This window comes from Chanodichthys erythropterus, chromosome 8 (assembly GCF_024489055.1).
Source record: "Chanodichthys erythropterus isolate Z2021 chromosome 8, ASM2448905v1, whole genome shotgun sequence".
NCBI classification, from domain to species: Eukaryota; Metazoa; Chordata; class Actinopteri; order Cypriniformes; family Xenocyprididae; genus Chanodichthys; species Chanodichthys erythropterus.
The window spans coordinates 43,934,274-43,946,375 of NC_090228.1; the positions used below are offsets into that span (position 1 = coordinate 43,934,274).

Genomic DNA, 12,102 nt, shown 5'->3' on the forward strand with positions numbered 1-12,102 from the left:
GTTATGCTGTAAAGTAAAATGATCGCCATGGCAACCATGAGACATTTTTGCGATGGCTCCATTTCAGAAAATATTCAGGGCCCCAAACTGTACAAATGTACTAAATTCCATGCTTTTTATTTATTTTTTTATTACAAAATGTCATGCTTTTATGAAAAAGTGAACATTACTTTCACATATCACCAGGACTATAAACAAAGATACCAAGAGAAAACGGTGCTCACTGGATTTGATTCATGTCATGCCCAGAAAACATTTTTACACTTAAGTTAGTACAGACCCTACGTTGAACACTTTTCATCAGTCAACTCATGCTCAGTTCCTCAGTGGTCATGTGTGGTCATAGAACTACTGTGGCAAACGAGGACATCAAAATGGCCAGACAATGCTGTTAATAATTACCAAAGTCTACAAACATACAGCAGTTCAATGACACAGATGTTTTACCAAAATCTGGACTTTGCTTTGATATCATACAGCGTGACAAGCAACAAGCCTAAAGGACAGAATATTAGTGTTTAAAATACTTCTAAATTATCCTGTTAGTCTGCAAAACTGTAAGTAAGTTTTAATACTTCTTCTATTACAGTAAATAAAACAGAATAAATTAAATTTATTTTATACTATATATGTAGGCTAAGCGTGATTTAAATTTGATGTTACAGAAGACCCTTTCTTAGTCTGTAAGTTTTTAAAGGCTACTCCAAGCAGATGAATAATAGTCCACAAATTGCCACAAATTACTTGTCCAAATATTTTTAAGTGCATGGATATTAAAACATGAAGTTTGAGAAAGTATTATGAAAACAAGTCAGTTTCAGCATGTTTTCTTCATTTACTTTTCCAGGCTGTTGTTTTTGTGATGCTAAATCGAAAGTATTTTAAACCAGACTTTTCCAGTAAGACAGGTAGATAAAGTCTAGCATGTAGTAAATGTTTAGTCATACATTTTTTTGAAGTAGAACAAGAACGAACAAAAATCTGCTGTCATTAAATAGAATATTTCAGCTGTTCACATAGTAATAATATTGTATATTCATTATACAGTATGCCCACTATAATTCAGTTTACTTCTAGTCTAGTCAGCTATTTTAGGTGCAGTTGAAAATGCAATGAAGTAATGATCAATTGAAAAAATGAATAAACTATTCAACAATTAATACAAATTGAGTAAATATGCTTGTAAAAAGGATATTAAGTGCAATACAGAAAGTAACAAACTGGGTTCAGTTTTCCCTCACAGTGTAAATGACTATTCTCTAATGAACTTTTGAGCCACTAGTCAGACTATTTGGTTATTCAACATGGCAATATATTTGTTTATAAACCACTTTCATTTATATAATGTTTTTTCCTTCACTGTTGTCTTGAATAACTGTTATTCTTCTCAGTAACACATATTGTCATCTCCAGGTAACACAGAACGACTGATTGTTTTCACAAACCAGTGCTGATCTGTTTTCAATAGCAGTTTAGCTTTAGTATGTCAGAGGAGCGAGGAAAGGAAGATGAGTCTCTCAGAGGAAGAGGTAAGACTGCGTCTGTTTTCAGAAAATCATTTTAAAGAACCCCTGGTGCTAAGACTTGTATGGCTTAATATAATGTAAATGATGTCTCTTACTGAAATATGTAGTAGAAAACCCATGAAAGATGTACGTTATTTAAAAAAATCCATGACATATTTGGACAATGGGCGGCGCCATTTTGTTTGCGTTCTATGTCGATGATGTCAAATGGTTGCCCTCACTGCTCTTCTGACACTGTCATATTGCTATTTTTAATGCAACACGACTCGGAATATAATATACGATGCCACATTGTACAGCTTTGGTTGTAATTTCCAGTCGATGAGCCACAAGAGAATCTATGCAAGTTTTTACTGCTTTACTAACGATAAGAAGAGGAGAAAAGAATAGGAAGTTGTGAAGACTGAGGACAAAAAAAACTTCCTAAAGATCCGCGTCTTTGTTCTTGTCACTTTAGCCCTGATGACTTTGATACTTTTCTTCTGTATGTTTTTATCCAACGGTAATCTAGTAATGCATACAGGTCTTAAAGGGATAGTTCACCCAAAAATGAAAATTTGATGTTTATCTGCTTACCCCAAGTGCATCCAAGATGTAGGTGACTTTTTTTCTTCAGTCGAACGCAAATTATGATTTTTAACTGCAACTGCTGCCGTCTGTCAGTCAAATAATAGCAGTGATTGGGAACTTGAACAATAAGAGTCGAAAAAACTTCCATAGACAAATCCAAATTAAACCCTGAGGCTCGTGACGGCACATTGATGTCCTAAGACACGAAACGATCGGTTTGTGTGAGAAACCGAACAGTATTTATATCATTTTTTTTACCTCTAATACACCACTATGTCCAACTTCGTTCAACTTCCGGTTAGTGAGGTCTGATCGCGCTCTGACAACGGAAGTGATGTCTTGCTCTCATTGAAGTATATGGGCGAGACATCACTTCCGTCTTCAGAACGCGTTTTTTGACCTCACTAACAGGATGCTGAACGAAGTTGGACATAGTGGTGTATTAGAGGTAAAAAATTATATAAATAATGTTCGGTTTCTCACACAAACCGATCGTTTCGTGTCTTAGGACATCAATGTGTCGTCACGAGCCGCAGGGTTTAATTTGGATTTGTCTAAGCAAGCTTTATTTACTGTTATAGTTGAAGTTCCCATCTACTGCTATTATTTGACTGACAGACGGCAGCGGTTGCAGTTAAATATCATAATTTGCGTTCGACTGAAGAAACAAAGTCACCTACATCTTGGATGCACTGGGGGTAAGCAGATAAACATCAAATTTTAATTTTTGGGTGAACTATCCCTTTAATATCCCCTGGGTTCCTTTTAAAACACGATCAGCCTTTTCAATTTGAGCCAGAGCGCAAAATTAGTGAGGATGAAAACATTGCAGACGTGCAATATGTCTCTGTGGCTATTCAAACTACTGTTGTATGATTGACGTTAAAATTGCCTGATATGTCACCTGAATGCATTACACACAGTTAAACATGCTGAGAAGATGCTACTGTTTTATGCGATCACAGATATCTCGTGCATCACAGCGCACGCGAGCTTTGAGGCAGTCTGTCTCAATCGAGATGTGTTATAGGCTTATACCTTCATCAGTCTCCACGACTGGCGCGTCATTTGTTTAAAGCACACACTTATATCCATTGCCAAGTGTAAGCTTTTTCAGCTGTGGTCTACTAAAAGCCTCAAAGGCATCAGGGTTAAAGTGAAGAGAACAAAGACACGGATCTTTAGGAAATTTTATTCGTCCACATGCTTCACAACTTCCTATTCGTTTCTCCTCTTATCACTTACCAATTTATTACATATTTCAGTAAGAGACATCATTTGATGTTTCCGTTTTTTCCTGTGAACAGCAAAATTTTAAGCAATGTTTTTATGCTTTGCAGAACTTCCTTTAATTAGGAAGTTCTGCAAAACATATATATATATATATATATATATATATATATATATATATATATATATATATATATAACATAATATATTATAACATATGTTATAATATATATTACATATATAATATATAATATAACATATTTAGTGGCCAGTAGATGAAACATCTAAATTCTAAAAAGCAAAATCATCATTTACAGATTAAATCAAATTTAGTCTTTCCTTAAGTAGTACTGTTATATTGCAGAACTAAAGTCGTGTTATAGGCTATATCTACATTGATTTTTAAAAAGAAAATATAAAAAATGGTCTAAGTTTACAGTAATTATTGTGCAAATGCCTCATCACGTCTGTGAAATGAATGAGCAATGGGTGATGCGTACATGTTTCTGTGAAGGACTAGAGAGAGTGTGTGCCATTATCAGACACAGATGAACTTCTGTAGTAAAGTTTTACATTGTATTTTTGCTGAAATACTATCACCTTTCTGGTTATAAATACAAAATCACATAAACAGAGATACCAAGAGAAAACGGTGCTCATTGGATTTGATTCATGTCATGCCCAGAAAACTTTTACAGATCTCAAGTTAGCACAGACCCTACGTTGAACACTTGTGGATATTATGTTTTTAAATCACAATTTATCAGTCAACTCGCACTCAGTACCTCAGTGGTCATGTGTGGTCATAGAAATACTGTGGCAAATGAGGACATCAGAATGACCAGTCAATGCTGTTAATAATTACCAAAGACTACAAACATACAGCAGTTCAATGACACAGATGTTTTACCAAAAACTGGACTTTGCTTTGATATCATACAGCGTGACAAGCAACAAGCCTAAAGGACAGAATATTAGTGTTTAAAATACTTCTAAATTATCCTGTTAGTCTGCAAAACTGTAAATTAGGGTGACCATATTTTGATTACCGAAAACCAGGACAGTCGGCCCGGCAATGAGATACTCAAATGATACTCGAAGTTTACTCAAAGATGCCTTATAATTTCAGTACATTTAAAGTATGCCTCTGTATGTATAGAAAATTGTTATATTACAAAATACTATCTATAAAAGACACAAATTCAGATAGGCTTCTCAGAGGTTACTTAACATGTTTTATTATGACAAGTTAAAAAATAACAAATTAAATAATGATAGAAATAATGTCTCTTCTGTAAAGATATAGACACTTTTTGTTAGTTAGTTTTTGTAAGTTTGTGAGAGCTATTTTTGTTAAATTTGAATTGCTAATATAGCAGAGGTATTTTTTTAGTTTTTTTTTATTAGTTATTTATTTTTCTAATACTTTTCTTCTTCAACCTCGTTTTCCTCTTCATCCTGTTTTTCTTCCTCATCGTCCTTGTTTGCCCATCTATATTTTGATGTAGAGCTGATCATTTCCAGCAGTTTTTTGTTGCTTTACAAACAAGCATGAAAGTTATAAAGAAATTTATATAGGCCTATCAGCTGTTACATCGCAACGTACAAAGGAAGAGCAAAACGAGCTGAACTCATTGTAGACGATAGCTGAAGGTTGCTCTGCTGTTACACGAAGAAGTATCTGTTATTCAGTTACAGATGACTGCACAAATCATGCATACTAATGAAAACATATAAACTGTTTCCTAGTAGTAAACAACTGTAGTTTAGGCATAAGTCAGCTGCGACACTGAGAATAAAGTTACCTTTATGGAATAATCCAATAATGTCTTGAGATACAATGTGAACTAATATTCTCAGTTGGACGTGCAGTCGCGCATGTCTGCGAAACTCATTTATATTAATGTATACTCTGCCTTCGGAAACCAAAAATCTCAGAATCGGAAAATCTCGTAAAACCAGGACATTTTCATCACTTTATAAAAAACAACCAGGACAGGACGTGAAAACAGGACATGTCCTGGTAAAACCGGACGTTTGATCACCCTACTTCAAGTAAGTTTTAATACTTCCTCTGTTACAGTTAATTGAGGGAATAAAATAGGGATTTATTTCATACTGTAAATGTATGTGGCATTAACAATTGGAGGAGATTGTGAATTAATTTTAAATCCGACTACACCAGGGAAATACTCCCAATAAGGACACACAGTTAAGTTTTACTAATTGAAGGCAAAGCAATGAGATGTGGTGAGATGTGAGTATCAATACAATAATATACTTTATTATAAAAGCATCACTGTCAATAAAATTCTCCCCCAAGAAACACACCCACAAATTTATAGAAATAATTCTCCAGGGCCAGGCTTAGTGGGAACAAGGCAAGCCGGCTGCAACTCAGGAGGCCGTCCAAACCCACCTAAATTCACACCAAATCAGACACCACGCACACACTGTAAGGAAATTGTGTCAGCACACACAGCACACTGAAGCACAAACCACCGAATGAAAGCAAATAGAATCCCATGTTCCACACCGAATCCTCACTGGCTCCTGGAGAGAAGAGAAAAGAAACACACAACACACATTAACCAAAGATTACAAAAGAATAATAAAAAAAAACCAAAGTAATGTTTACAGACACTGTGGTGTGGCAACTATAGCACTCAGGCCTTCTGACGACACCAGATAGCAGTGCCTGAATGGCACCAGAATAACAAGGCAGTGACACTTTAAAATAATAGTATAACGTAATATTGAACAAAAAAAAAAGAATAATAATAAATTGGTAAGGTAGTAAAGCTGCAAAATAAATCAAAATCAACAAAAACACAATAAATTAACACTGTTTGCAAAACAACTGAAATGGGAAAATACAGAGTGAAGCGCAGACAAAAGAAACCAAGCAAAACTATACTTGAAAGCATTCAAAATAAAACTGATAAGCAGCCTAGCAGAGACATGAAGCTTGTAGCTATCAGCCCAAACGACCCGCAGAGCAGCAAAGCCGTAAACAAAGAAGCACAAATGTCTGTAACCAAAAGAAACAAAAATAGAAAATGCCCGTTAGCAAAACAGCAGCGGTGTCACATGTAGCGTCTTCAGCAAGGGATAGAGATTGTGATGTTCCATTCCCCCTTTTTACCTTTAACAAAAAGATCAAAGCTTTAAACTAAAAGCACCAAACCCCAAATGAGAAAGAGGGAAAGGCGTACTTACGATTTGTGTTGAACAAGTACCAGACGCAAAGCTGTATGGTTACTCACAACAGGTGCCGTTTGATCATATATGCCTACACGACCCTTGCCTATGAACTCATAGGTTTAGGACTAAGTCAAAAAGCTTATATGAATAAGGCTGCATCCGTGTGTTGGTCAAAGCAGATTCATAAAAAGTGCCACAGTACAATACTGTGTCCACAAGTTAATTTAAGTTCAATGACATGTGAAATATTTATATAGACTAAATACTTTTGTCGTATATGGTTTTGTACCACAAACTGATTTATGAAATAATAATAATAATACATTTTATTTATATGTTTTTCTTAAACCGAAAGTGCTACAACAAGTACAGTACAAAATACAGCCATAAAAAAAGTTTGAAAAAAAATATTTGAGGGATAACTCTCAGGAGGTACACACAGAGAGAAAACTAATAGACTAATAAATATTCTAATTTTTTTCAGCAGAGAATTTCAGAAACTTATTGCATGCTGCACAGAGGAATGCTGAGTAGTTCATTTAATTCTACCTTAAAGTAATATTAAAACCAAGCAGGTTTTTCTAACTGTAAAAATACATTTAATCAAATTACCTCATCATTTGCAGTCAATGACTGCATCCACACAAGCAGCATGCATAGATAGATTGCGTGCAGTCTGCTGCCTTAAATCGCGCTAAATTACTGTCGTTCTCGACAATGCACCTTTGTAAAAGTGGGGATTTAGCACTTACTCGCATGAAGAACAAATATAGACACAGATAGTGGATTAATTTCGAATTAAGACTCAAAATTTTCTCCGGTACAAAAACATACCTTGTGTGAGTTCTTGTATTTAAATGATGATAACATGCAAGAATGCAATTGTTCCCAAATATACACATGACTGCAAACGTGACATTATTATACACTGCGTTCCAAATTATTATGCAATTGACATATCAGTAAGATTTCAGTATAATAAACATTCAGATTTTAGTTTTTTTAAGAAAATGTTTGACATTTACAGTGGGTGTAGAAATACATTTTCAAACAGTTTTATTGCTGTGGTGTAATTTTGCAGCATGGGATAGTGCATAGTGCATTGTACTATGCACTATCCTCCTTTTTATACCATAGCTGAAAATGGCCAGTTATGAGCTCCACATATCTTGCAAATGTCATTTTAATACCCTCTATCTCACTTCCCAGTATTCCAGCCCAAATCATCACCAACCAGCTCCTTGCTGACGTCGCAGTCTTGTTGGAACGTGGTGGCCATTCACCAACCATCCAGAAATCCATCCATTTAGACAATCCATTGTAGTACGGCATTAGTCAGTGAATAAAACTATTTAAAAATGAGTCTTCATGTATTTCTAAACCCACTGTAAATGTTTCTCTTTGTGAGGTTTGGTTTGGAGTGGCTAAAATCCATCTTTACGCACAACTGCCAGCCTGCAGGGAGAGCTTCTTGAGACTCCAGAGGCACCAGCAGCTTCAAATACCTGTTTGCTGCTCAACACTGCCTTTTTTTATAGGTGCCTTTTTAATACAATTAATTTTTTTTGACAGGAACTTTCCTCAATAAGCCTTTATCTGACCGAGTTCTGCTGTACTCTAAATCACAAATCTTATGATAATTCGATAATCTCCATTCAGTTTCACACATTGTTAGTTGTTTTCATGCCTTTTGCACAACATTGCACCATTTCATGGTTTTCATCCTCAGAAAGATCTTTCTTCCTCCCCATATTGCATGGGAACTGTGACTTGCTTAATAATGTGGAACAACCTCTAAGTAGGGTTTCCATAGACCTGGCAAATTATTTTGTCTGAGATTGATACCAGTTATCTAAAAAGACATGGATAAATAAACAAACATACATTTTCTTAGAAAAACTAAAATCTGAATGTTTATTGTACAGAAATCTTACTGATTTGTCACTTGCATAATAATTTGGAACGCAGTGTACAACAGGTCAAAAAATAAAATGTACATTTTAAACACAGTACTGTCAGTATTTACTGTATTTTGCAATAAAATATTAGTTCTAACGAAAACCACAGCAGAACTACAACACACGTCTGTTTCGCGAACAATTCTGCGGCTTTGAACGAATCGTGAGAGTCAATGATTCAATGATTCATTCACAGCGACTTGCTTTGTTAATGAATGAATGACTCGATGACTCACTCATAAAAACAGTGACTTGCTGCCACCTACTGGTGGTTTTAGTTTAATATTTAAAAGTTTTACCATTGCATATTTCTCTATTGAACAATTTTATTTAAAACATTATTTTATAAAGTTATTCATAAAGGTAAAAATATGCACTGGAAAATTAATTTAGGGGGCAAAAACTGTCCCTTAATGGTAAAGCTGTGACTGCAGTCTAAGTGGAAGAGAGGGGGTACACAGAAGGATGGTAATCCCTTCGGGGGGGTACTCCACGCTAAAAAGTTTGGGAACCACTGGTGTATACAATCAAATAGCTAGGTGATCTGGGACGCAAATGCAGCTTTTCCACCTATTGACCAAAAGATGTCGTTAGTGTGCACTGTGTTGAAAAACTTTGAGTAATGAACCATTTTTTTTGGCCCAATTTGATGAAAGCCTCAAACGCTTCAGAAAGCCTCGTTTTCCCATCACTACCTAAGAGTGAACTCTGCCACAAACTCGCCACAATGCCTACGCCACCAGCGACACTATAATTAAACTATAAATAGTGCACATTAGACTCGAGCAGTCCACATCATTACACCATCAGCCGAACCCCAACATACCTGAACATAAACAAGAACAGGAAGGGACACAGAAAAGGAAATGCCATGGAGAAAAGAACCCAGAATTAGCAGAACACACACCTGTCAAAATAAGGGTCCATAAATAGTATGGCCGCTATCATCTCATTGGTCTGCCAACTACACCCCAACTGCCCAATAAGATAAATCACTTATCCTGCCACATGTAGGCTAAGCGTGATTTAAATTTGATGTTACAGAAGACCCTTTCTTAGTCTGTAAGTTTTTAAGGCTACTCTGAGCAGATAAAGAATAGAAGCTGCAACAAATTACTTATCCACCTATTTTGAAGTGCATGGATATTAAAACAAAAGTTTGAGAAAGTATTATGGAAACAGGTACATTTCTGCATGTTTCCTCCATTTTCTTTTCCAGACTGTCGTTTTGTGATGCTAAATCGAAAGTATTTTAAACCAGACCAGTAAGTTTGCAGGGTAGATAAAGCCTACCCTGCAAACGTGCCCCTGCAGGGTCCATGCTGGCTTTTTGCAGGCACAGTGGGCTAGGGCCAGCCCACGCCAAACCTAAACAGCCCTCCGGCTGCAAGTATGAATTGTAAACAGTATCCAGCGTTCACAGTGATGACAATAAATAATGAATAAATACTCCTCTGTATAGAAAATTGACATAAACATGAGAATCCATCAATATTTCTCCAAATGTGCATGCTTTTAAGCTAAAAGCCTATATGAAATGCCATAGAGGTAACATAACTGTTCAGACACTTTGTATCATAGAAATGCATTATATTTTAATAATAGAATACCATTATTTTAAATTGTAATAATATTTCACAGTATTGCTGTTTTTTCTGTATGTTTGATTTACATTATGATTTGAGACATGATCAACAGAGGGTTTTTTTCACAGCCTATCTGACTGAAAGGCCTCATTATTTATGCAGGTCATTAGAGCTCTTTTATGCAATTCTTTTGTCTTCTCAGCTGAGAATCACCCATTATACATGAGGATTCACGCCTCCACGCATACTGTGTTTCTTGACCAAAGATGTTTTAGAAAATTTAAATCTCTCTATTGTTTTATATGAAGGAGTAGGAATGATAATTTTTACATAATTTTGAAGCAAAAACTCTAGTCTACAACCTCCAATACCCAGAAGTCTTGTGAACACAGATTTAATATATATTTTTTGGCTTTATTTCAGTGACTTAAGTTTTTTGTTTTTTCAATAACCACGCATAAACGTTATTCCTTCAAAAATACAAACATGTACATACATGTTCCTCACATATTATTGTAGCCTAGTTTGTGCTGAATACAGTGTAATGACACTTTTGTCATTTATATGTTTATGAACAACTGAAAAAAGCACAAATGTCAGGGCATGTCAAAACTTCTTCAGGCCCCAAATCAGCCTCAGACCCCTGAGGGTTAAGCCCATGATGGCCCAGTGTGGTCCAGCCCATTCGGGCCCAGTGCAACTACTGTACCTTTGGGCCCATGCAGGTTTTGTGTAAGCAGCCCACTTTTGTTTCCCATGCTCTGTTTGGCTGTATTTTTATACAGCATTTTCAGTTTTCTTAAATGACATACAAATGTATGTAAAATTACAAAAATAATCTGTAATTAATACAGTAACAAAACAGTTGGATGATAAAACGGTCAAATGACTTGGCAGTAAAGTAAAATCTTCTTATTTAAATAAGATGAAAACACTGTCACATGATTAGCAGCAACAGAACATTAAACGCTAACAGATCTGTCTAGATCTCAGCATCTTCACTTATTACGATCCAGTTCGACTATTTCTTTCATACAAAACTTTTAGACGTTGAAGTTTTATTGAAAATAGTCAATTTTGAAGTCACTGTTATGCAGTGTTGGGGAGTAGGTAACTACATGTAGCGACGCTACTAGTTAAGATACATTGTTCAGGAGCTTGTATGTAGTTCAGCTACTTTTAAAAGAGTGTAGCTTTTCCAGTAGTTAACTACTTTTTCCAGCAAGTAGTGGTGTAGCGCGACCAAAAGCTACAAGCTACATTCTGTTTTGCGATGCATTGAAGCAGCACAGAATCTTCAGATCACAAACTAAAATCGTGCATTACTGCCATCTATTGATATATCACGCATCTTGTGGCTTTATAGTTAATCGAGAAGAGATCGTCTGATGATTATGTAAAGGACAGGAGTGGGTTACACTTCACACGAATCGATTAGTAAAGTTTACGCTTAATTTATAAACATGATGTCTATGTCAAGCACATACAGGTGAATAATAGCCTTTTAAATGGATTGTCCTGCTTTATTTCAGTCTATATCAAATGTACGCCTATGCTAACTATTTTATTACAGCGGTGACCCGCCATAGTCTAATCTGTCCCGCCACAGTTTTATAATGAACCTAAGATCACTAACACGGTGTTTTGCATCATTACATTTGCAAAGCAACCGTGAACTGAACAGAAAACAAAATCGCGATATAGCTTAGTGCGCTTATCACAATGAAATGCCCTATCTTCACTCAAGAAGTGCATGATTCGCGTCTTAAATCTTCATCACTGCATGTGCTGTGAGTTTAAACCTGGATTTTTCTGTGCATCCACTTTAAATTGCATATATTTTGTTCTTGCATGGATGCAGGTCTGGTTCCAGAATCAAATCACTGAGGGTGCTTCTGAAATTAGTCAGGATGCTATAGTAAAATGCAGATGTAATGTGTAAGAAACAGTTTCACCAAAATTAAGAATAGCAATGTATACAGAAATTTAAGATTTAAGTCATTACTTTTACAAATAATTGGAATAGAA

At 35.6% G+C, this 12,102-nt stretch overlaps 1 protein-coding gene across 4 annotated transcripts in view; it reads left to right on the forward strand.

Annotated features, from left to right (window-relative positions):
- The first annotated feature begins 430 nt into the window (after nt 1–430).
- The window catches only part of LOC137025008 (NLR family CARD domain-containing protein 3-like), a 48,818-nt gene continuing 37,146 nt past the window's right edge, over nt 431–12,102 (forward strand). For 3 of the 4 annotated variants that reach the window (XR_010895814.1, XM_067393013.1, XM_067393015.1), the window contains exons 1-2: nt 431–557; nt 1,414–1,529. The gene's annotated coding sequence lies outside the window, so the exon portion shown is untranslated. Of the gene's footprint in view, nt 562–1,413; nt 1,530–12,102 lie in introns of all 4 variants that reach the window. The other variant, XM_067393014.1, reaches the window with a different exon arrangement.